General features: G+C 34.5%; 1 long non-coding RNA gene across 3 annotated transcripts in view; it reads right to left on the bottom strand.

Annotated features, from left to right (window-relative positions):
• LOC143668903 (uncharacterized) overlaps positions 1–23,067 on the bottom strand; it is a 256,906-nt gene that overhangs the window by 75,045 nt on the left and 158,794 nt on the right. The window contains exon 1 of one of the 3 annotated variants that reach the window (XR_013168626.1): positions 21,598–21,656. The exons of the other annotated variants lie outside the window; for them this stretch is intronic. This is a non-coding gene — a long non-coding RNA (uncharacterized LOC143668903). Of the gene's footprint in view, positions 1–21,597; positions 21,657–23,067 lie in introns of those variants that run through there. 3 annotated transcript variants of the gene reach the window in all.

The raw sequence follows: 23,067 nt of genomic DNA, 5'->3' as shown, positions 1-23,067 counted from the left end.
TTACTTTATTGCCCTGACTAGATTTCCAAGGCAATATTGGATGAAAACGATGATAGTGCCATCCTTTCTTATTCAAAATCTTAGAAGGGAGAATTTTAATATTTTACCAGTAAGTGTATTGCTTTCTGTAAATTTTTTAAGATAGCCTTTACAAAATTAAGGAAGTCATCCTCTATTCCTAGTTTGCTAAATAGGTTTTGATTTAATCAAATGCTTTTTTTGTAGCTACTGCAATGGCCATATGGTTTTTCTACATTTGGTAATTTTACTGATACTCCACTCTTAAATAACCTTGCATTACTGGTACAAACCTAACTTTGTAATGATGCATTATTTTTATTTATGAATTTGGTTCAATTATATATTGTTTTGTCTTTCTGCAACTATGTTTAGGAAAAAGAACAACAGTTTAACTTTGATGTACTCAGATATCATTTTCTTTTAACTTATCCTGCATGGGAAACAAACATATTTTTAAATCTGTACCTTGGTGTCTTTAGTCAGTTTTAGAAATTTTTCAGTGATTTATTTTCTGAATAGCCTTTCTTTTCTTTTTTGTGACTCTGATTATATTTATGTAGCAATATGTGATCTATATGTCTCATCCTTTCCAAGATTTTTCAACTTTTTTTTAGAGCTACAGTTTGGATATTTTTCCTCCTGGTTTTCAATATGGATGTTGAATTTTTATTTTTAATTATTGTAGTTTTTCCATTTTATTATTTTTTGATTCTTTCTTAGAGATTCTGGTTTGCTGATAAAATTCTCAAACATATTAATCTCAGTTTTAATCCATATCTGAAAATTCTAATCTCTCATATGTCTATTTCTACTGTCTTTATTTACTCTTTGTATTGTACTTCCCCTTTTTTGGTTGGTGTCCAGCAACAGTAAAGCTATAAGTTCTACCCAAATTGATCTATAGATTAAATGCAATCCCTTTTTAACATTCCAACACAGCTTTTGGTAAAACTAGCAAACAGGATTCTGAAATTGATAAAGAAAAGAAAGGACTGAGAACATCTTGAAACTCAAGGAAAGAGAATTTAAACTACAAGATAAGGAGATTTATTCTAAATTTACCATAATTAAGATAACTTTGTACTGGCACAGGGACAGAAAATTAGACCAATGAAACAGAATAAAAACCCAGTCACAGATTTGTACACACATGGCCATGTGATTTTATGACAAATATGACAGAGCAAAGGAATGGGTAATGGCTTATCTTTTCAATAAATAGTGCTAGATCAACTGGATAGCCATATAAAAAAATATTTTTTACTACTATCTTAGTCCACACTCAAAAATCAATTCATAGGTCTAAATATAAAAGTTAAAAATTAGGACTTTTAATAGGTAGCTAGGGGAATGTCTTCCTGATGATAGGACAGACAAAAAATTAAAAAGAATCCAAAGCCAACCATTAACAGGAGTTGAAATTAGATTATTATAAAATTAAATATTTTTGTTAATCAAAAGACACCACTAACAAAAGTGTAAAGGCAAACTACAGAGTGAAAGAATATATTTTCAATGCATATATATCATAAAGCACTCATATGAACATAAATAAAGAATACCACAGATCATTAAGAAAATAGTAGAAAAACAATATAGAAAAAGAGGACAAAAGATTTTTTACACCTCTTCACTACAGATGATATGCAGAGGATAAGCACAGAAGAAAAAAATGTGCTCAACTTCACTATTCAATAGGAAAATAAAAAGCAAACCAAAATGTGTGACTATTACTCCATACCCATTATAATGCCAAAATGGAAATAATAAATAGTACCAAGTTTTGATGGTGACATGGATTTTTAGTTCCCTTTAATTGTATCCTTATCATTTGTGTACTTTTCTGCAGGCATGTTATATTATATATCAATAAAAAGTTATACCAAATTCAATGCCCACTCATGAGAGAACTCTTAGCAAACTAGAAATAACAGGGAACTTGACCTAGTAGAGGACATATAAAAAACGCAAACAATGAACACTGTTTAATGGTGAAATACAGAAAAATTTCCCCTTCAGATCTAGAAAAGAAAAGCATGCCTAAAAATATGTCATCAATTTCATTATGTACAAGGAAATTATAAATTAAAACCCCAAGAAAATGCATACATATCAACCAGAATGGTTACAGTTAAGAAAATAGATGATTTCAAGTTTTGTGAAGGATTTTTAACTGACTAGGACTCTCACTCCATGCTGGTGAATGTCCAAATTGTTTCAGCCTCTCTGAAAAATGTTTGGCAGTATCTACTAAGGCTGAACATATCCAAATCCTATGACCAGCAATGCCACTTTCAGGTAATGATAGCTATCAGATATGTGTATATACACACTAAAATATATGTAAAAGAACTTCAGTTAACAGTCAGAAAGTGAATATAATACAAATATTAAAAAAAGAAAAATGGATGAGTAAATTGTTATATACCCACTGGGCAGTGAGTATGCAAATGGGATTCTATTTGTATTTGTAGATTCTTTAACTCTATTAGTATTTTTTATTACTTACATTGGTGAATGGGTACCTGCGTGTTTTCATAGTGTTTTTCTACTAAAAAAATTTCATTTGAAAGAGCAGATAACATTTTAAATGCCTTACCAAAATATGCAAATAAAGTTTATAATTACAGCTTCCAGAACAGCAAACAGAACACAAAGTAAAAAACAATGTAGTGATTTTTTAAAAAATGTATAATTCCAAGAGAAATCAGAAAATGTCAGGAAGAAAGAAAACAGTGGACATAAAAATTATATCAATAATTCCAAATCTCTCAGAAATCACAATAAATATTAATGGATTTATTTCACTTATTAAGACAAAGATTAATTTAGGCATTTGAAACCAAACAAAATCTAGCCATATGATGTGATGCTTAGAAAGGACATACTGATATAAAATTAAATAGTTTAAAAATAAAGTGAAAAAAGAAAAATGTAAATCAAAGCTATTTCAGTAGCAAAATATCAGTAATTATTTTAAACTAACATATGGTTTTTATACATTTAGAAAACAATGTGATCATTGGGAGTCAGTTTAAATTTGTACAAGTCCTGGGAAACTAAACTAATCTAAATGTATCATTCAACAAGCCTCAAATCTACTCATATATACTATCATTCATGTCCACATTTGTAATATTTTCATCACTGTTACAGTGCAATAATTTTCAACTTTTCCCTACTATACCAATTATATCATTCTACCACCTTTTTTTTTTTCTCAATGTTTGGACAAAACATTCTTTTAGTTTTCAACGTCATTTAAGCTTTCAACAGCATTGCAACTAAAGAGACACCACCCTTGATACTTTTTAAAAATGCAAGAGCCTTTCATTAATTCCATCTCAAAGATCTATTTCTCTCTCTCCAAGAGAAATGACTTCTTTCCCATTAGGAGTTACTATATGCCACATATTGTGGTACCATATGTAGTGGAAAACAATCCCCACTATTATGGAGCTTACACTCTAGGTGGGAGGATAATCAATAAAGAAGAAGAAAGAGAAATTTAATGAGAAATATTGATGGACACATTAAATTCAGAAGATATGAAATAGACAGATATTAAATGATTACTCAATTTCTTTTTTTTCCCATAAAATAAGTTGCACTTGACTCTAGAACACGGAGAAGCAAAAAAAATTAAATTTACCTTAAATATATGTAAAATATTGAATTTTAATTAAAATCTATTTAAATTTTTTATTTTAAACATTAGTAAACTTAAACTAAAGTTTTTATTAAATGTAAATGTTTACATTTTAATTAAAATTGAAATTAAAACTTCATCTACATTTAAAAGTTAATTATAAGGTTTTAAGCTGTGGAAAAACTTATTTTGGGAGTAGCCCATCTGAAAAAGATGACTATAAATTTTGCATACGTAACAACAAACAAATTTAATAAAAAAAACTGGTGAAGCTCCGAAAAGTTTGTGCAGTCTTTGGTTTCACTGTGCAGAGACTAAAATAAAAGAACTTTTATTTCCTTTGTACAAACTCTACCCATCTAGTGCACTGTGTTTTATTGGGCATGGCATTCTATATTTTTATATTGCTAATGCTTGCTGGGGATTGAAGCACGTACCCAGAAAAGATGTGTTCAAGTCTTAATCTGCAGTCCTGTGGGTGTGAACCCATTTGCGAGTGGGCGTTTGAAGATGCTGCTTTTCGATAAGATTTGGTCTCACTGGTGAATAAGATCTTGGAGGATCCTACTTTGGAGGATACCAAATAGTATAAGGGTGGCTCTTAAGCTATATAACAGGAGGCGTTATAAAAGAGGAAATTCAGAAGCAGTCAGTAGAAAGCCAGAAACCAGATAAAGCCAAAAGTCAGTGGAAACCAGCGTTGCAGACACAAGGAGGGAGGAAGACTGCCATCTGATGGAGGACTTCCAACGCTGGGGGAAAGCAAGGCCTTGATACCATCTACATGTTGAACTTCTAGCCTTGAAACTGTGAGACGATAAATGCTTGTTGCTTAAGCCAACTGTCATGGTCAGGTTCATGTGTCAACTTGGCCAAGTGGTGGTTGGGCAAGTGCTGGCTTGTCTGTTGCGATGAGGACATTTCATAGAATTAAATCATGATCATGTCAGCTGCATCCACAGCTGATTCCATTTGTAATTCCAAGAGGAGTGTCTTCTGCAATGAGTGATGCTTAATCCAATCACTGAAAGCCTTAAAAGGAGAACTCAGAAGAGACAGTTTCTCCTGCTTTGGCTGGTGAGCCTCTCCTGTGGAGTTCCTCCAGACCCTCCATTGGAATCGTCAGCTTCACAGCCTGCCCTGCGGATTTTGGACTCTGCATTTCCGCGGTCATGTGAGACACTTTTATAAATTTTATATTTGCAAGTGTTCCCTGCTGATTCTGTTTCTCAAGAGAACCCTAACTAATACACCAACCCACTGTGCGGTATTTTTCATAGCAACTCTGGTAAACTAAGTGAACGCTACATAATAAAATGTACCTGATGCTAGCTAGTGATCACATATTTGTAAAATAAAATATTATACGAAAATTTTTCTGAAAAGATGCTCAGTATCACTGAGAACGCAGAGAAGGGCATTCAACAACTATTCCCTAGTAAAATTCAAGAATCAGGGAAGCTCTGAGAATCCCAGCAAAGGAGTTTACAGATATTTCCTTTAACAGGGTTAAAATTTATGTGTTGGTTATGAACAACACTCATTTCTGAGTCTTTTATTTCAAATTCCCAAGAAAGAAAAATTACATTGGTTTAATTTAGGAGGGATGGCATTCATGTAGTAAAGTTCTTACTCCTGTATCCTGGAGTTCATTCCATAGAAAGGAAAAATTAATTGTGAGATCATGAGCCCACACAAGAGGATTATAGCAACACTTTGATAATTTTTTTTTAGTATCTATGGGAGAATCCACAAGAGTAGAGCTGAACACTGCAAAACCCTAATAACATCTCTTGAATTAGAGTGGAGGCTGGACATGTAAGCGATCTAAGTAATAACTGTACAAGAAAGCCCCAGCTGCTTAAGAATGGTGACCTCAAGGGACACAGGTTGTGTGCATGTAGAGAGGACATTTTAGGCAGCCAGACTTGGAAGTCTTCTGCACTCCCAGAACCAGCAACAGTAGCACCCAGCAGCTTGTTAAAATTACACTATTTTCTTCAAGTGTTGCTATAATCCTCTTGTGTGGGCTCATGATCTCACAATAATTTTTCCTTTCTATGGAACGAACTCCAGTTCACCCCACCCCACTGAATCAGAATCTACACTTTAACAAGATCCCCAGGTGGTTTTTATGTACTTTAAATTTTAAAAAGTTCCAATCTATGTAATTTAGCTAAAAAAATTTTAAGTCAGATTATTTAAATTAACTACTATTGTCTCTGCTTCAGGCCTAGTGGTTAGAAATTAAAGTTTTTTTTTTTTTTCTCGTCTCTTTCTCTTTTAACATTTTTGCTTTTGTACAACTATTGTATTTCTGGTCTAAAAAAGACATAATAAAATATATCTTAACATCTCTCCTTTTAACATTTAATAATGGAAAAAAGTGCACAGTGATCTAAACTTTCACAAAATAATTCAAATCAATTACCAAAGCTAAGCAAATTAGTACTTTAATCACAAGGATGAGGAAACCCTTAAAAAAAATTCCCCAGATAGTAAAAGATTCAGTATCCCCACAAAAGGAGGAAGAAACTGAATATTCAGGAGGAAAAAAAAAAGGCTGTGTAATGAGTAATTTTTACAAAAGGAATGTTATTCTCCAAGGAAAAAAACCCTCTCTAATTTATATTTTCAGTGAAAGATGAGAGAAAATTATATAAATAAAATATGAGCAAAATTGTGAACTTGGATCAAACTTAGAATAACAGAGTTCTTGGAGATTAAGAAAAAATCTTTTTGCTTGAGAATAAAATACTAAATACAGGCAATTAATAGAATAGGCACTGAAAAAATTCACGGTAAAGTAGGAGATCAGGTTAAAAGTTACTGCCAGAATTCTGAGGAAAAAAAATAAACATAAATGAAATGAAAAATTGGAGAAGTGACAAATGGCACAAGGAACAGAACAAGATAATGAGATAACCTATAACTGGAGTTTTGGAATGAGAGACAGATGGAGATGCAATAATCAAAGAAGTAACAATTAGGTAATTTTGTGGATCTGAAGAACTGAATCTTCAGACTGAACGGAACTCACTAAAGCTCAGTAGATAGACTCTGATCAAGTTTCTGATTTTTTAGGATAAAGAGTAAAGCCTATAAATAGCTGCAAATAAAAAGGTTAAATACAAAACAAAGAACAGATCAGTTTTCAATTCTTCATATGCCGTATCTGTAGAGGGAGTGAAAAGGAATGTGACCCTACTATTACACCCAGCCGACCTATTCTTTGTGTGTGGAGGCAAAAATAACAATAAAAAAGAAATTTTAGACATTTAAGTACAGATCCCATGTACTTGATTATTTACGTTTAAAAAATCACTCCAGCAAGCAATTGCGCTAAACATGCAAACAAGAAATAAATTTCATTAAATTATTTAAATAAAGGACTCAAGAAAAGTTTAACAGATATAAATCATATTTCAATTGGTAAACAAGTCTAATGCAATTTTTTAAAGGATTTTTAAAAGTAAAGTTGCATATCATAAAAATAAAAACCTGTAAATAAATTTCCAGTGAATTCAACAAAATCTGAGAGGAAATAAAGTCAAGCTAAAGATTTTTGCCTTGTAGACAATGAAAAATTAGAGTACAAAATAAGTTTTAAAATGGTTTAAAGATAGCAAATAATTGAATATAATAAGTTTCTAAGTATTTAAGATGTAAAAATGATCAAAACAAACCTGAGCACAGTCAATGGCAATATAAGTTAAAAAGTAAATAAAAATAAGGTTATCAGAAGAAAAATAGATCATATTTCTATTAAAGAAAGAAACCTCATTTGAGTAAGAAAGCAAAATGTTGATATTTGCTATTTATAATTAACACAGCCAAAAATCACAGGAAAGTCAAGGTAAAGTTATGAGGTCAATGAAAATTATACAAATGAATTAAGAATGACAATATCATATGAGAAAATTTTTCCTAAAGATAATTGGACTATTGGACAAAGACAATTGTTTATAGATGTATGTTATAAATTGTAGAGTAATGCAAAATATGGAAACAATTGTTCTATAAAGGATATGCAAGCCAATTTTTAAAAATCTCTTTGCATGCATTGTTTATTAATTTCTAATAAAATAAGGAGAAAATAAATTTACAGTGTTATAGAAAAATAAAAATATATTCAGTTGAATTGCTATTAGAAGTTTTAATCACTTGATAACATAAAAACCCTATACTTCCACTTTGTAACATAATTAAAATTCTAAGTTAGTCATTGCATTTTATATGCATTTGGATTTACTACATATGATAGTACAATTACAATAAAACATGGATAACCTTAATGTGAAATAATGAATAAATCATGGTTAATTAAGATTATAATTGTTAAAATGTAAGTATTGAAAGACTGAAAGTAAAATTAGCTTAAGCATAGTCTTTTCTTAATAATATTCTTCTTATTGTTCAATAATCTTTTTTAAAATATAAACTGGTACAAATTGAATAACTTGAAGTTTACCTTATATTTCTTTCTTTTTTTTTTTTTAACTTTTTTTAATTGTAATACAAAGCAAAGAAATAAAAAAGTTTTCAAAGCACTCTTCAACAAGTACTTACAGGACAGACCCCAGAGTTTGTTATGGGCTACCATACCATCCTCACAGATTTTCCCTTCTAGCTGATTCAGAATATAGGAGGCTAGAAAGCTTAAATATTTTTTTATCATTTCAATCGACTTTTTTTTCCTCCTTTTTTTCTGAAAAGTAACATATATACAAAAAGCTATACGTTTCAAAACACAGCACCACAATTAGTTGTAGAACAGATTTCAGGGCTTGACATGGGTTGCAATTCCACAATTTTAGGTTTTTCTAGCTGCCCTAAGATACTGGAGACTAAAAGATATCAATTTAATGATTCAGAAATCATATTCATTTATTAACTCTTATCTTCTCTGTTTAACTCCACCATCACCTTTGATCTTTCCATCTTTCTCCTTAGGGGTGTTTGGGCTATGGCAGTTCTAAATTTCTCATATTGGAAGGATTGTCATTAATATGGGGTAGGGAGATGGAACTATCTGATGTTCTGGAGAGGGCTGGGCCCTCTAGGTTTCAGGACTTATCTGGACTAGGGAACCATCTGGAGGTTGTAGGTTTCTGGAAAGTTACTCTAGTGTATGGAACACTTGTGGAATCTTACATATTGCCCTAGGTGTTCTTTAGGATAGGCTGGAAGGTCCTGGTTGGTGGATGGAAGGTTATGATATGTAGGCAGGACTAACTGAAGCTTGCATAACAGCAACCTCCAGAGTAGCCTCTCAACTCTATTTGAACTTTCTCTGCCACTGACACTTTATTAATTATACTTCTTTCCCCCTTTTGGTAAGGATGGAATTGTTGATCCCACAGTCTGGATTCATCCCTGTGAGTCATCTCCCACGTCACCAGGGAGACGTTCACCCCTGAATGTCTTGTCCCATGTAGGGGGGATGGCAATGATTTCACTTGCAGAGTTGGGATTAGGAGGGTGAGGCCACATACAGAGATCCTCCAGAGGTAACTCTTAGGCATGCCTACAGGTAGTCTAACCTTCTATGCTACCTACATAAGCTTCACAAGAGTAAGCCTCCTGATCAAGGGCATGGTCTATCGATTTGGGTATCTCGAAAGTCTGACACAGTATCAAGGGATTCCTTGATGGTAAGATTTAATAGTTCCATATTTTTCTCCTGTCCTTCAGGGGACTTTGCCAATACTTTTTGATTATCTGCTTAATATATTCTAGGGTGTATCCAGGCATTACAATAATCTCTACAGGATTAAAGGACCTATTTCTTATTCTGTGCTCCCTGTGTTTCAATTGTTCAAATGAGCTATACAGATTAAGAACTATAGAAAATTTCAGTTCCAGACCAAACAAACCTTTCTTCTATTGGTCTCAAAGAGGGTATGCAGTTCTAAAATAAAGACACTGTCTTCCTTACCCCATGTTCTGAATTACTTTAGCCCCAAACTGTTTGGCTTCATTCTTATCTCTAAATATCAGGTTACATATATAAAACAGCCTCTCAAAATCCGGAAATAATAATCACCACTCCAGACTTAATGTGTCTGCTCTAAAAGCTTATAGTCTAGGCCCCCGTTTCCTTATAAGCATTTTCTAAAGATGGCCATTCTTGTCCTTTTGTTTCTAGCTTATTTTGTCTCACCAAATGTCCCACATGTTCCTTCACATTGTTGCATGCCTCATGATTTTGTTCTTTTTTGTAGCAGCACAACGTTCCTTCATAAGTATACACCATTGTTCACCAATCTACTTCTCTGTCAGTGCATTCTTCAGCCACCTGCATTCATCGGGCATCATGTAGAGGGCCCAAAGTCCATAGTCTATCAACATTCTCAATTTTAGATAATTTCATTGTTCCCAAGAGAAAGAAAACCAATAAACACATCCTCGCCAGACAGAAAATCTAAACCTCCTCTTAACTCTTGCCCCTCCCCCATTATTTACCTCTGTTATTGCTGTGGTAGTGCTGATGGTTTCCTTTTGAACATAGCTCATAGCATGTAATAGCAGTTCTCCCCCTGTACCCTGGACTTAAACATTCTTTATACGAATATATCTGTGAGGTAATTCTTGTGAGAATTCATATTTCTAGTGTTAATCAATGGGACACTAGGTTTATACAACCCCTTTCAATCTTGTTCGTTTTCAATATGGTAATATTACTTACAGACCCACTAGAGAACCACCTTCACTCCCATCTATTCCCTTACATTGGAGTTCAAACTCATTAGCTAATGGTTCACCCATCTCTAGTTTCTGTGTATCTCTAAGTCCCTATATTCTGTATTATAAGCCTCTGATTACACCTTTATGCTGGTCATAAAAGTGGAATCATACAGTATCTATCCTTTTGCATCTGGCTAACTTCACTCAGCATTATGTCCTCAAGGTTTACCCACCTTGTCATGTGGTTCTGACATTATTTTGTCTTACTGCCGCATAATATTCCATTGTATGTATATACCACATTTTGTTGATCCACTCATCTGTTGATGGTCATTTGGTTTATTTCCATCTTTTGGCGGTTGTAAATAATGCTGCTATGAATATCGGTGTGCTAATGTCTGTTTGTGTCAGTGATTTCAGCTCTTCTGGGTATATACCAAGTGGTGTTATTGCTATGTCATAGGGCAGCTCGATATTTAGTTTCTTAAGGAACCACCAAACAATCTTCCATAGTGGCTGCACCATTATACATTCCCACCAACAGTGCAAAAGTATCCCAGTTTCTCCACATCCTCTCCAACATTTATAGTTTCCTGCTTGTTTAATAGCAGACATTCTTATAGATGTGAGCTGGTATCCAACTGTAGTCTTGATCTGCATTTCCCTATAGCCAATGAAAATGAGCATCTCTTCAAGTGCTTTTGAGCCATCTGTATTTGCTCTTCAGAAAAAGGTATTCATATCTTTAGCCCATTTTATAATTGGGTTGTTTGTTCTTTTGTTATTGAGCTGTAAGATTTCTTTGTATATGCAGGAAATCAAACCTTTGTCTGATATGTGATTTTCAAATATTTTCTCCCATTAAGTTGACTGTCTCTTCATCTTTTTGACAAAGTCTTTTGAAGTGCAGAAACATTTGATTTGGAGGAATTCCCATTTATCTTTTTTTCTTTTGTTGCTTGTGCTTTGGGTGTGAAGTTTAGGAAGCTACCTCCTATTACTAAGTCTTGAAGATGTTTCCCTACATTTTCTTCCAGAAGCTGTATGGTGCTAGTTCTTATATTTAGGTGTTTGATCCACTCTGAGTTAATTTTTGTGTAGGGTATAAGATAGGGGTCCTCTTTCATTCTTTTGGCTATTGATATCCAGTTCTTCCATGCCCAATTATTGAAAAGACTGTTTTGTCCCAGTTCAGAGGACTTGGGGGCCTTGTCAAAAATCAGTTTACATAGATTTGGTGATCTATTTCTGCACTCTCTATTCGATTCCATCGGTCAATGCTTATATCTTTGTGCCAGTACCATGCTGTTTTGACCACTGTGACTTTAATGTAGGTTTTTAAGTCAGGGAGTATTAATCCCCATACTTCATTCTTCTTTTTTAAGATGTTTTTAGCTATGCGGGGTCTCTTTCCCTCCCAGATCAATAGCTCGGGTAGTAGCTTCTCCCGATCTTCAACCTAGGTTGTTCAAATTTTGATTGTTACTGTGTTGAATCTGTAGATCAGTTTGGGGAGAATTGACATCTTAATTATATTTAGCCTTCCTATCCATGAGCAGAGAATGTCCTTCCACCTAATTAGATCTCCTTTGATTTCTTTTAGCAATGTTATATAGTTTTCTGTGTAGAAGTCCATTATATCCCTAGTTAGGTTCATTCCTAAGTACTTGATTCTTTCAGCTGATATTTTGAATGGAATTTTTTCCTTAACTGACTCCTCAACCAGGTCATTGCTTGTGTATAGAAATGTTACTGATTTTTGTACATTAATTTTCTATCACACCACCTTGCTGAATTTGTTTATTAGCACAAATAACTTTGCTGTAGATTTCTCAAGATCTTCCAAGTATGGTATCATATCATCTGTAAATAATGAGCGTTTTACTTCTTCTTTTCCAATTTGGATGCCTTTCATTTCTTTGTCCTGCCTGATTGCTCTAGCTAGAACTTCTAGCATAATGTTGAATAATAGTCGTGACAGTGGGCATCCTTGTCCTAAAAAATGTCCCTTTTTAGGGGAAAGCTTCCAGTCTCTCTCTATTGAGTACGATGCTGACTATAAGTTTTTTACATATTCCCTTTATCATATTGAGGTAGTTACCTTTGATTCTATCTTTTAGAGTGTTTTTATCAGAAAGGGATGCTGAATTTTGTCGATTGCTTTTTCAGCATCAAGCAAGATGATCATGTGATTTTTTTCCTTTTTGATTTGTTAATATGCTGTATTACTTTAATTGATTTTCTTGCATTGAACTATCCTTGCATTCCTGGTATAAATCCCACTTGGTCATGGTGTATAATTCTTTTGATGTGCTGTCAGATTCAATTCGCTAATATTTTATTGAGAGTTTTTGCATCTATGTTCATTAGGGACATTGGTCTGTAGTTTCCTTTTTTATAGCAACTTTACCCAGTTTTGGTATTGAAATGATATTAGCTTTGTATAATGAGTTAGGTAGAGATCTTTTTCCTCAATTTTTTTGAAAAATTTGAGCAGGATTGGTGTTAGTTCTTTATGGAATGTTTGATAAAATTCCCCTGTGAAGACATCTGGCCCTGGGATTTTCTTTGTAGGAAGATTTCTGATGACTGATTGACTCTCATTACTTGTGACTGGTTTATTGAGATCTTCTATTTCTTCCTGAGTCAGTGTAGCTTGTTGGTGTGTCTCCAGAAATTTGTAAATTTCATCTAAGTTGTTTAGTTTGTTGGCAGATAGTTGTTCATAGTATCCTCTTATAATTTATTTTATTTCTTCAGGTTCTGTACTAATGCACCACTTCTGATTTCTGATTTTGTTTATTTGCATCCTCTCTTTTTCATTGTCAGTCTTGCTAATGGCCCATCAATTTCATTGATTTTCTCAAAGAACTAAGTTTTGGTTTTACTGATGCTTTCTATTGTTCTTATCCCCCCCCCATTCATTTATCTCTGCTTTCATCTTTATTATTTCTCTTCTTCTATTTGCTTTGGGGTTAGTTTGCTGTTCTTTCTAACGTTCCTCCAGGTGTGTTGTTAAGGCCTCAATTTTTGCTCCTTCTTATTTTTTAATGTAGGCATTTAGGGCAATAAATTTCCCTCTCAGCACAGCCTTAGCCACATCCCATAAGTTGTATTCTTATTTTCATTCATCTCCAGATAGCTGCTGATTTCTCTAGCAATTTCTTCTTTGACCCACTGGTTGTTTAAGAGTGTGTTATTTAATCTCAATATATTTGTGAATGTTCTCATTCTTTGGTGGTTATTGAGATACAGCTACATCTCATTGTGATCAGAGAAAGTGCTTTGAATAATTTCAATGTTTTTAAATTTATAAAGAGCTATTTTATGCCCCAGGATATGATCCTGGAGAATGTTCCATGAGCACTAGAGGAGAATCCATATCCTTGTGCTCTGGGGTGCAATGGTCTATATATGTCAGTTAGGTCTAATTCATTTATCAAGTTATTTTATTTCTCTATTTCTTTGCTGATCTTCTGTCTGGTTGTTCTATCTATAAAGGAGAATGGTGTATCGAAGACTTCTACTATTACTGCTGAAACATCTATTGCTCCCTTCAGTTTTGTCAATGTCTGTCTCATGTACTTTGGAGCTCCTTGATTGGGAGCATAAACATTTATGATTGTTATATCTTCTTGGTGAATTGACTCTTTAGCTAGTATATAGTATCCTTCTTTGTCTCTTATGATGACTTTACACTTAAAGTCTATTTTGTCCAACATTAGTATAGCTACTCTTACTTTCTTTTGGTTATAACTTGCATGGAAAATCTTTTTCCATCCTCGCACTTTCAATCTATTTGCATCCTTGTGTTTAAGATGAGTCTCTTGTAAGTAGCATATAGCTGGATTATGTTTCTTAATCCATTCTGCCAATCTGTATCTTTTAATTGGTAAGTTTTATCCATTAATATTCAAAGGTGTTACAGAAAAGGTGATTCTTGATTCTATCATCTTATCTTTTTAATTTTATTTGTCATATATATATATGCTTTTCCCTCTTTCTCTCTGTATTCTTTAAATTAACCTTAGTGGTACTCTGCAATTCTATGCTCTCTTCCAGACCTCCCTCTTCTGTCTTTTTTTTTTTTTTCAGCCAGCAGAACTCCTTTTAATATTTCTTATAGGGTCGGTCTCTTGTTGACAAATTCTTTCAGAACTTCTTTGTCTGTGAAAACTTTTATCTCTCCCTCAATTTTGAAGGACAATTTGGCTGGGCACAGAATTCTGGCTGGAAATTTTTCATTTTCAGGATCATGTATATATCATACCACTGCCTTCTTGCCTCCAGGGTGCTAGTTCATGAGTCTGAACTCAGTCTTATTTGGTTTCTCTTGTATGTAGTAGATTATTTTTCTCTTGCTGCTTTCAGGATTTTCTGCTTCTCTTCAACATTTGACAGACTGATTAGTATGTGCCTTCAGGAGGCCTATTTGGATTTGTTCTGTTTGGAGTTTGTTGGGCTTCTTTGACTTGTATATTTATGTCCTTTATGAGAATTGGGAAACTTTCACCCATTATATCCTCAACTACTCTTCCTAGACCTTTACTCCTCTCTTCTCCTTCTGGGACACCAATGATTCTTATATATGAGCACTTTGTTTTGTCTATTATTTCCCTAGGTGTCCATTAAATTTTTCCCATCTTTTTTTTTTTGTCATTTGCTGTTTTGAGTCTTTGACATCAATAATCCTGTCACCTATATCACTTATTCTTTCTTCTGTCTCTTCAAATCTGGTGTTGTGTGCCTCTAGTATGTTTTTTATTCAGTCAATAAAAAAGAATCTTTAATCTCTATGATATCTGCTCTTTTTCAATTTATTCTTTCAAATTCCTCTTTATGCTCTTCTACTGTCTTCTTGATCTCCTTTATGTCATTTGCTATCCCACTTATTTAATTAAGTAGAGTTGTATGAACATCTTTGATTAGTTGTTCCAATGTCTGCGTCTCCTCTGGTGTTTTAATTTGGTCATTAGGCAGGGCTATATCTGTCTGCACTGTGATATGCTTTGTGATCTTCTCCTGTCTTCGTCGCATATAAATATCTTGATTGATTTACTTTGGGAGTTGATTTCTTTTAGTAGTCTTAGGCCTTGTGTTTGCAGGATGGTTGTACAGCAGGGAGCAGGGCACGGGGTGGTGCACTAATATGGTGATTTGTTTCAGTGCAGGTATGGGCACAGATTGGGGATGTTATGCTGATGCTTGTGAATGTGGGTGCCCAGCACCCAGGGAGGATGTAGCTGTGTGGATGCACTTGATTGTCCTAGAATACTTTTGTTTATATATACAATACTTTTGCTGAATACTTTTATTTTTATCCCAGTCATTATGGAAAAGGTACATTGTATGGTATAGACAATTGCATTTACTAGAAAATGCCCTTGGTGCACTTATTATGTGCATACAGATGAGGTGAGGGGTGGGGAGGAAGCTCACTGGTTCTTTCCTTCACCCTTGAAAAGATAAATAAAATTCATCCATTAAACCTTCTTAGTTGATTTCTATGTGCAAAATTTAGTGTCACATAATTTGCTAATAAGAGGAAGTAAGTTGAACGAGAATGAGCATGTGAAATGCATCCATAATTTAGTCAAGTTGTGTTATGATCTCAGGAGCTGTGTCTAGTCCACATTTCAAATATGCTTATTATAGCTTGCAAAAATCCATGTGCTGTGGGGTATGACAATTCCTGAAAAAGCAGGTCTTCTGGCAGATTAGGAGAACAGTTTGCTTTTGCCTCAGGCCATTAACATTTTAATAAAATGGTCGTCAACTGTGATAACAATTCATTTTAGGAGACTTTATCTATTATTAACCTTATTAAATAACAAGTTTATTATTGCTGACATGTAGATTTTCCAGCCTTCATCAAATATGCTTCTCATTCTAGCTCTCTTTCACTCTCTCTCTTTAAAATTTTAGTTCAATTAAAATGAATTTCTGTGCCAAGTGCATGTTTACAAGTTTAGGGGTTTGTTTGCCTTTTAAGTGACTTGAAAATGATTCTCATTTCTAATAGTAGTCGATTAAGATAAGCACATTGTATGGGCTTTGTTGAGAACCACAATCTGTTATGCAGGGATAATTTACTACTTTCACTTGATTTTGGTGAAATAGATAGTTGTCAATTTTACAATTTTGTTGTAAGAATCAAAAGATTCTTACAATCTTACTTTAAATTTACAATTAAATTTTATTTTCACACAATCATATGGTGATAAAATGTATTATAATAATATTATGTTCCTTACCAAAAGCATGATGCCTAATATTTTTATTGCAATAACCATAAATACCCTATTTGATAATTGATAAAGGAAAATATAGCAAATATTAAGCTTTCCAAACTGCATGAGGTAGAAAACAAAAGTATAGAGATGTGATTGTCCATGATGTGTTTGGAGAAATCAAAATGATCTACTAGAGTGAGAACCAAGGGCTGGAAAAAGAGAGAGAATAGCTATAGGGTAAGATGTTGGGACTCAGGATTCATCAAAAAAGGAGGATCCCTCAAATTAACACAAGATGCTTGGTTGGGATTTTCCAAAGAATAGGAGTTAATCAGAAAGAAATCCTTTACAGAGGCTGAAACCCAGCTTCAAATCTACTCACGTACTGTTTGGATAAAAGTGATTTTTTTTGCATCAAACTAATGGACAAAAGAAAAATTACATCCTTCTGGAAAAAAAACCCAGCATTAACCACAGCCTCAAATTTTTAAAGGATGGTTTACAGAATGTTTGTCATTCAAGAAAAAATTACTAGGTGTTACCGAGAGAGAATGAGGTAACCAAACTCAGGAGAGACACAGAAAGACATATACACAGAAGGAGGATAAGGAGTTGGAGATACTGATATTATCAAATATAGAATCCAAAATATTTGTGATTAAAATGTTCACTTATATCATCAAATACAGACTTTCAATACATAAATTGAATTTATTTTAAATTCAAACAGACATTCAAAAACAGTGTAACAAGGACTTTGAAAATGAAATTGAGAACAAGGATGGAAGGAAGATGGCAGAGTAGGAAATGCCAAGATCCAGCCCTTTCAGCGGAACAACTCTTAAACAGGCAGGAACTGTCTGAAGGAACCATCTGGAAACTCAGAGGCTGGTAGAACACAGTCCAACATCCTGGGACGAGCAGGAGGAAGGGCTGCTAAATTATGGCAAAGAGCAGTAAAGTAACCACTGGTTACTAGTGCCCATTGCCCATGCTTGCTGCAGGCTGCCCCAGAGTCCAGCCTCTGCCTAGCTCACCGGTGACAGAAAGGGACCTCCAAATCCTCTTTCCCTAGACCAGGAGCGGACAAAGTCAATTGCTGATTGTGGCTTTTGACTAGTAACTTTGGATTGCTTGGGCGTGACTCTGTGGCAGTCATTTTTCCAACCCACCCTGGAAAGAGGCAGTGGCAGAGAAGACATAAACAAACTATGCTTCCTCAGGGCTGCAGGGGACGGTTAGTTGAAGCACTGAATTTGTTGGACAAGTCAAGAAAGCTCAGCTTTGGGGAGCCAAGGAAGAAACTCCTGGCATCCTTCTTGATCCCCTCCCCAGAGTGCTTTAGAGCCGTCTGTACCCACTTTGTGGGTCCCTCACCTTGCTCTGGCTGGGAAAGACTGACTTGAGAAATTCCTCTCCCACATGCCCCTCCCATCCCAGAATTTGTCCTCCAGGCAAAAGCAGCTTGAGACAACGATAAAAGTGTAAGAAACTATGGAGGGGAACAGTCTGGGGCAATGGTTTGCCTGCTTTAAACACTCCAGAAAGGGAGGTTTTCTCCTGGGAAATCGAGGGGTCATTCAAATTTCTTTAAACAGGGGAACTCCAAAACAACTAATAAGCACAAATGCAGGACAAGACACAGGCCGAGAAAGGCGGGGTGAGCCATGCACACTGCATTTGCCTTGAGCAGGCCAACCTGATAGGAGAGATGAAGCTTAGGAAAATCTCCGTCTTACCACCAGCCGGTTACAAAATCAAGAAACAGACATCCCTGGCAATAAAGACCAGACTTAACGCTTTAAAACATCAAAATGCACAATGTGCAAAAACTTTCCAATAGTTCATGCAAGAAAATTAACTTCCAGTACTGAGACCTTTCAGACATTGAGATAGAAGTGAGCAGCACCTTGTCAGAGAATACACTGTCCACGTCCAAGTCCATTATCACTGCTGTCACGCTGACAGAAGGTGAAGTCAATGCTGTATTAGCCAAAAAAGAATGCCAAGGTAGTTTTGTCTGGATGAGAGAGAGGGGGCCCGCGCTACAGCTCTCTATATTTAAATTTGTAATTGATTTTCCCTTTCTATTTTTGTACATTTCAGGGCTGTATTAATTTCTTGAAAGTCTACTTTTACATTACAAGTTATTATCTAAAAGCTTAAAATGAGTGTAGTGTGTGGTATGATTATTTCACCTAAAAAAAAAAGCATTTAAGTACTAAAAAGAAAATGAATAACATGTATATATACCTAAATAAACATATTTATTACTAGACATGCATATCTATTACTTTTAATGAGGCACACAATATAGAAATTTCAATTTTCCACATAGATTTTCTGAGGTCACAAAGACCGTGTGAAATATCTAGGAGAGGATTGACATATGTATGTTTAACTTAGAAAGTACTAAATTATTTTCTAAGTTGCTTGTATCATTTTACATTTTCATAAACATCCTCTCCAACACTTGGTATATGGTAAGTATTTTTAATGTTAACCATTCATTGGGAATGTAATGGTATTTCATTATGGTTTGAATTTTCATTTTTCTAGTGTTGCTAATATTTTTGCCATGTATATTTTCTATTATGAGGTGCCTATCCAAATATTTTCACCATTTTAAATTGGATTTTTGTCTCATTTTGTCTTTTTATTCATTCTTAGGAATATCTTTTTTCCTTTCTTTTTTTTAAATATATGCTCCAAAAATTTCTCCCAGGCTGTAGCTTCCCTTTTCATTTTTCGAATGGCTTCTTTGAGAAGCAAAGGTTTTTAGTATCATTAAATTTATCGGCTTTTCTAGTGTTTTATGTAAGTAACCTTTGCCCACCCCAAAGTCTTAAATAATACCTTCCTGTTTTCCTTGATGCGAGGGTATATGGGAACTCTGTATTTTATGCATGATTTTTCAGTAAATCTACAATGTGTTAAGTAATTTTGTAAAACTGCATACATAATATAAAAACCTTCTATAGCTTAACAATGCCTCTACCTGTAGTTAGAAAGAAACACAACAAATTCCCTCTTTAAAAAATAGGAGTTTTCTCTAGCAGAACTTAAAAGAATATAGTTTGTTTAGAAGAATGTCAAAAAACATCAATTATGAGTTCAATTTATTCATCTTGATATTCCAGTATGACTTCTAGAAACAGTTAATAATAGCAAGATATCTATACTTTGATTAATGGCTCATTAGTAAGCATGTTATTTGCTCTGGTTTGTCTAAAATAAAAACTGAAGTAGAAGTACCCCTGCCTTTGTTGATTTAGTATTATTCCCCATTAAATTATCTTTATTACGTTTCTTCTTACATGTCTCAGGAGTTGACCTAAAAGCCTAACCTGGGTAATTCTGTATATTGGTCTTTGGTCTTTTCACATGATTGTAGACATGGGACCTCTGAGAGGGTAGCAAAAATTTTTGAATTATATGTTTTTGTTCTATTCATATTATTGCAAACGTTCATGCTCATTAGCATTTCTAGGTTGTCATAAACAGCCGAATTTACAAACATTAGCACTAGAAAAGAAAGGAAACAAAGCTGAAAACCCAGTTAAGATTCCAAGTGAGACAACAGTACTTCTTGCTCACTTTGAAATAGTTTCTTTTCCTCTGACATGAAAGTGGTCATCTCTATGACCAAATTCTATGTGATCATGGAAATAATCTGAGGCGAGACAGCAATAATAAATCCCATTTTCCATACTCCCAACTCTTCTTGGTTACTGAACAATCAGGAAGAAATGATGAAGACTAGCTAAAATAGGCATAGAGTGGTGATGATGGAATGCACCAACTTCCAACCATTTTAGATATTTGACTTGGAACACTTTTTTGTTCTCAATGATAAATAAAATATAAAAGGGGTGGGAGAACATGGTGCTGATCTAAGTAACTTTGGAAATAAATGGAGTTTTTAAGGCTGAATGCAAAAAGAACCACACACAAACATTGTACTGTAACTGATGAAGTTATTTCCCACAGGAATATAAGTTAACAATTTTCATACTGATGTATATGTGTACTGGAACTGAAACTCTAGGTAAATGGATGGCAGACAGTGGGAGTCAGATTTCTCACCGTTGGAGTGGGAGGTTAAAGATAAACAAGGGAAGGAGTCTATAATGATCTATATAGTGATGGATTAGAGTTGAAGACATCAGTATGAACTCATGTATAGCTTAATATAGATACAGATTATTTCATACAGAAATATTTTGTGTATATATACATGAGTTACTATACACATATATATATATTTCCTTGCCCTGTCAGATGAGAGGGCCTAGAAACAATGACAGCCTAGCAGCAATGAGCACATCTACTGCTGAGATCTTGGCTTCTAATACCATTATCCAATAGAAGAAAACAAGGTTCCTTGGGGAAATTGCTGATATTAGGACTGGGGCAGGAAAATCACACAATGATCCTAGCATATCGCATAGTGCCAAATATTAAATAAGTGAGAAAAAAAGAAAACACAATGATGAAAGTATGTCAAGGGGACACAGAAGCCAACTGAAAGAGCTGCCAATGGCCAAAGCTGGAAACATTTGAGCAATAAAATAAAATTGTATTGGGTTATAACACAAAGTATAAAATAAGTATCCATGAGTCCATACTGATATAAATAAAACATAAATAAATTGTAGAGAAGTGACAAATATTCTCAGGCAGAATAATTACACCTAAAATTACACCTTAAGGAAGTGGAGCATAAATCTCCACTCATTAAGTGTGGACCACACACAGTGACTTTCTTTCCAAAGAGCACGGTATGGAAATGGAGGGGAAAAGACTAACTTTACAGTGAAGAAACCTGAAAACACTGCTGCAGGGCAGATGACCGAGGTCAACATAAACAGTGGCCGGTTATATTGAGCATATATACCCTTGATATGATGTGATGAGAATGGGACACATTCTAAAATCCCATAATTTCAATCTAATCATGAGAAAAACATATGTCAAATTCCAAATGAAGAACACTCTACAAAGTACCTGGCTAGAAATCCTCAATGCTGTCCGTGTCATCACTGGCACTGGAAAGTCTGAGAAACTTTCACAACTGAGAGAATTCTAAGAAACTATGACTACTAAATGTAACATTGTATCCTACGTGGGATCCTGGAATAGAAAAAGGATGTTTTCTGAGGAAATCTGAATATTTTGTAATGTATTTTAGTTCATAGTAATGTTTCAACATTGATTCATTAATTGTAACAAAGGAAAGATATTAATGTAAGATGTTAATAGGGGAACCTGGGGGTGGGGTATACGGGAACACCCTGTACTATCTTCACAATAATTCTGTAAAATCTAAAACTATTCTAAAATAAAAATATTATATTCAAAAATAATAAAATATTCTCATTTGAATTTTCTATATGTTTGCAAAAGTGAGGTTGCCCCTAGGAAGAGCCAAATACATGAACATTGTGTCTAGTGCCAAATTGGCCACCCAGACACTAGCCTGAGAACAGAACTGGTCTAAGCCTGGTATCCATGCCTCAGCACTCTTCCCTTACAGAGCTTGTTGTTACCAGTTACCACACTTCCCTCTCCATTCTAAATTTCTGTCTCAAAATACCAGCACTCAAGCTAATCAGGAAGTCTTGGTAACATGAAAAGGTAAACGAGCAAATGCTGAGTAATATAACACATGTCAATTGTGATCATTTGGGGCAAGATACTCCCATTATTCAATGACTCTCACAGCAGCGACATCAAACTAGGAAGATCTAGAGGGTTGGGGAGAAGATGCATATTAAGACAGATGATAATAGACCTCTATTCCCTTATATCTAGCTGTACACCCAAAGCAGGTTTACTTTTTTTTTTTTTTGGAAGGCAAAGGAAAATCAGTCATCAGATTTCCCAAGATTTGGGTTTCAAACATTTAACACAGAGTTCTAGCCAGTCAGAGCTCATAGAGATAACATGGAAAAGATAGATCAAATTATAATAGTCTTTAGAGACAGTGTTATAGCCTTTCCTACCTTGTGGGTGGGAGTATTCTTTTTGGAAGATCACCACTGGACATACACTTTGTATTATGTCCTTCCACGGAATCATGTCATTTTGTCTTTCCTATATAAAGCCTATGTCAAAAATAGCTTTCTGGATGAGCATCCTATTAATATAGTAGGGAAAGAATGGTATCCAAAGGGTTTTATGTACTACCAGGGCCAAATTACATTAGCTCTTTATGAAGCAGGCATACCTCATCCATTTCATCACTACCTAGTTATTCCAGTAGCTGCTTCTTAAAAAATCATTTAAATCAAACGACACTTCCATTTACAGACAGATGAAATGACTTGCTGCTAATCCATCTCCTACTTTATTGCCCATAGAAATGAAGAACAGGTTGCACCAGCACAGTGTACAACAGGAGGCTCAGAGACAGCAGTCATCCATTTCCTCATAGTATACAAGTTTGATCGTGTTTGCCTAATTATCCCATTAACC

The sequence above is a fragment of the Tamandua tetradactyla genome, chromosome 25 (assembly GCF_023851605.1).
Source record: "Tamandua tetradactyla isolate mTamTet1 chromosome 25, mTamTet1.pri, whole genome shotgun sequence".
Classification (NCBI taxonomy): Eukaryota; Metazoa; Chordata; class Mammalia; order Pilosa; family Myrmecophagidae; genus Tamandua; species Tamandua tetradactyla.
Note: the sequence above shows the minus strand (reverse complement) of the source record. Positions and strands in the feature narration are given on the sequence as shown.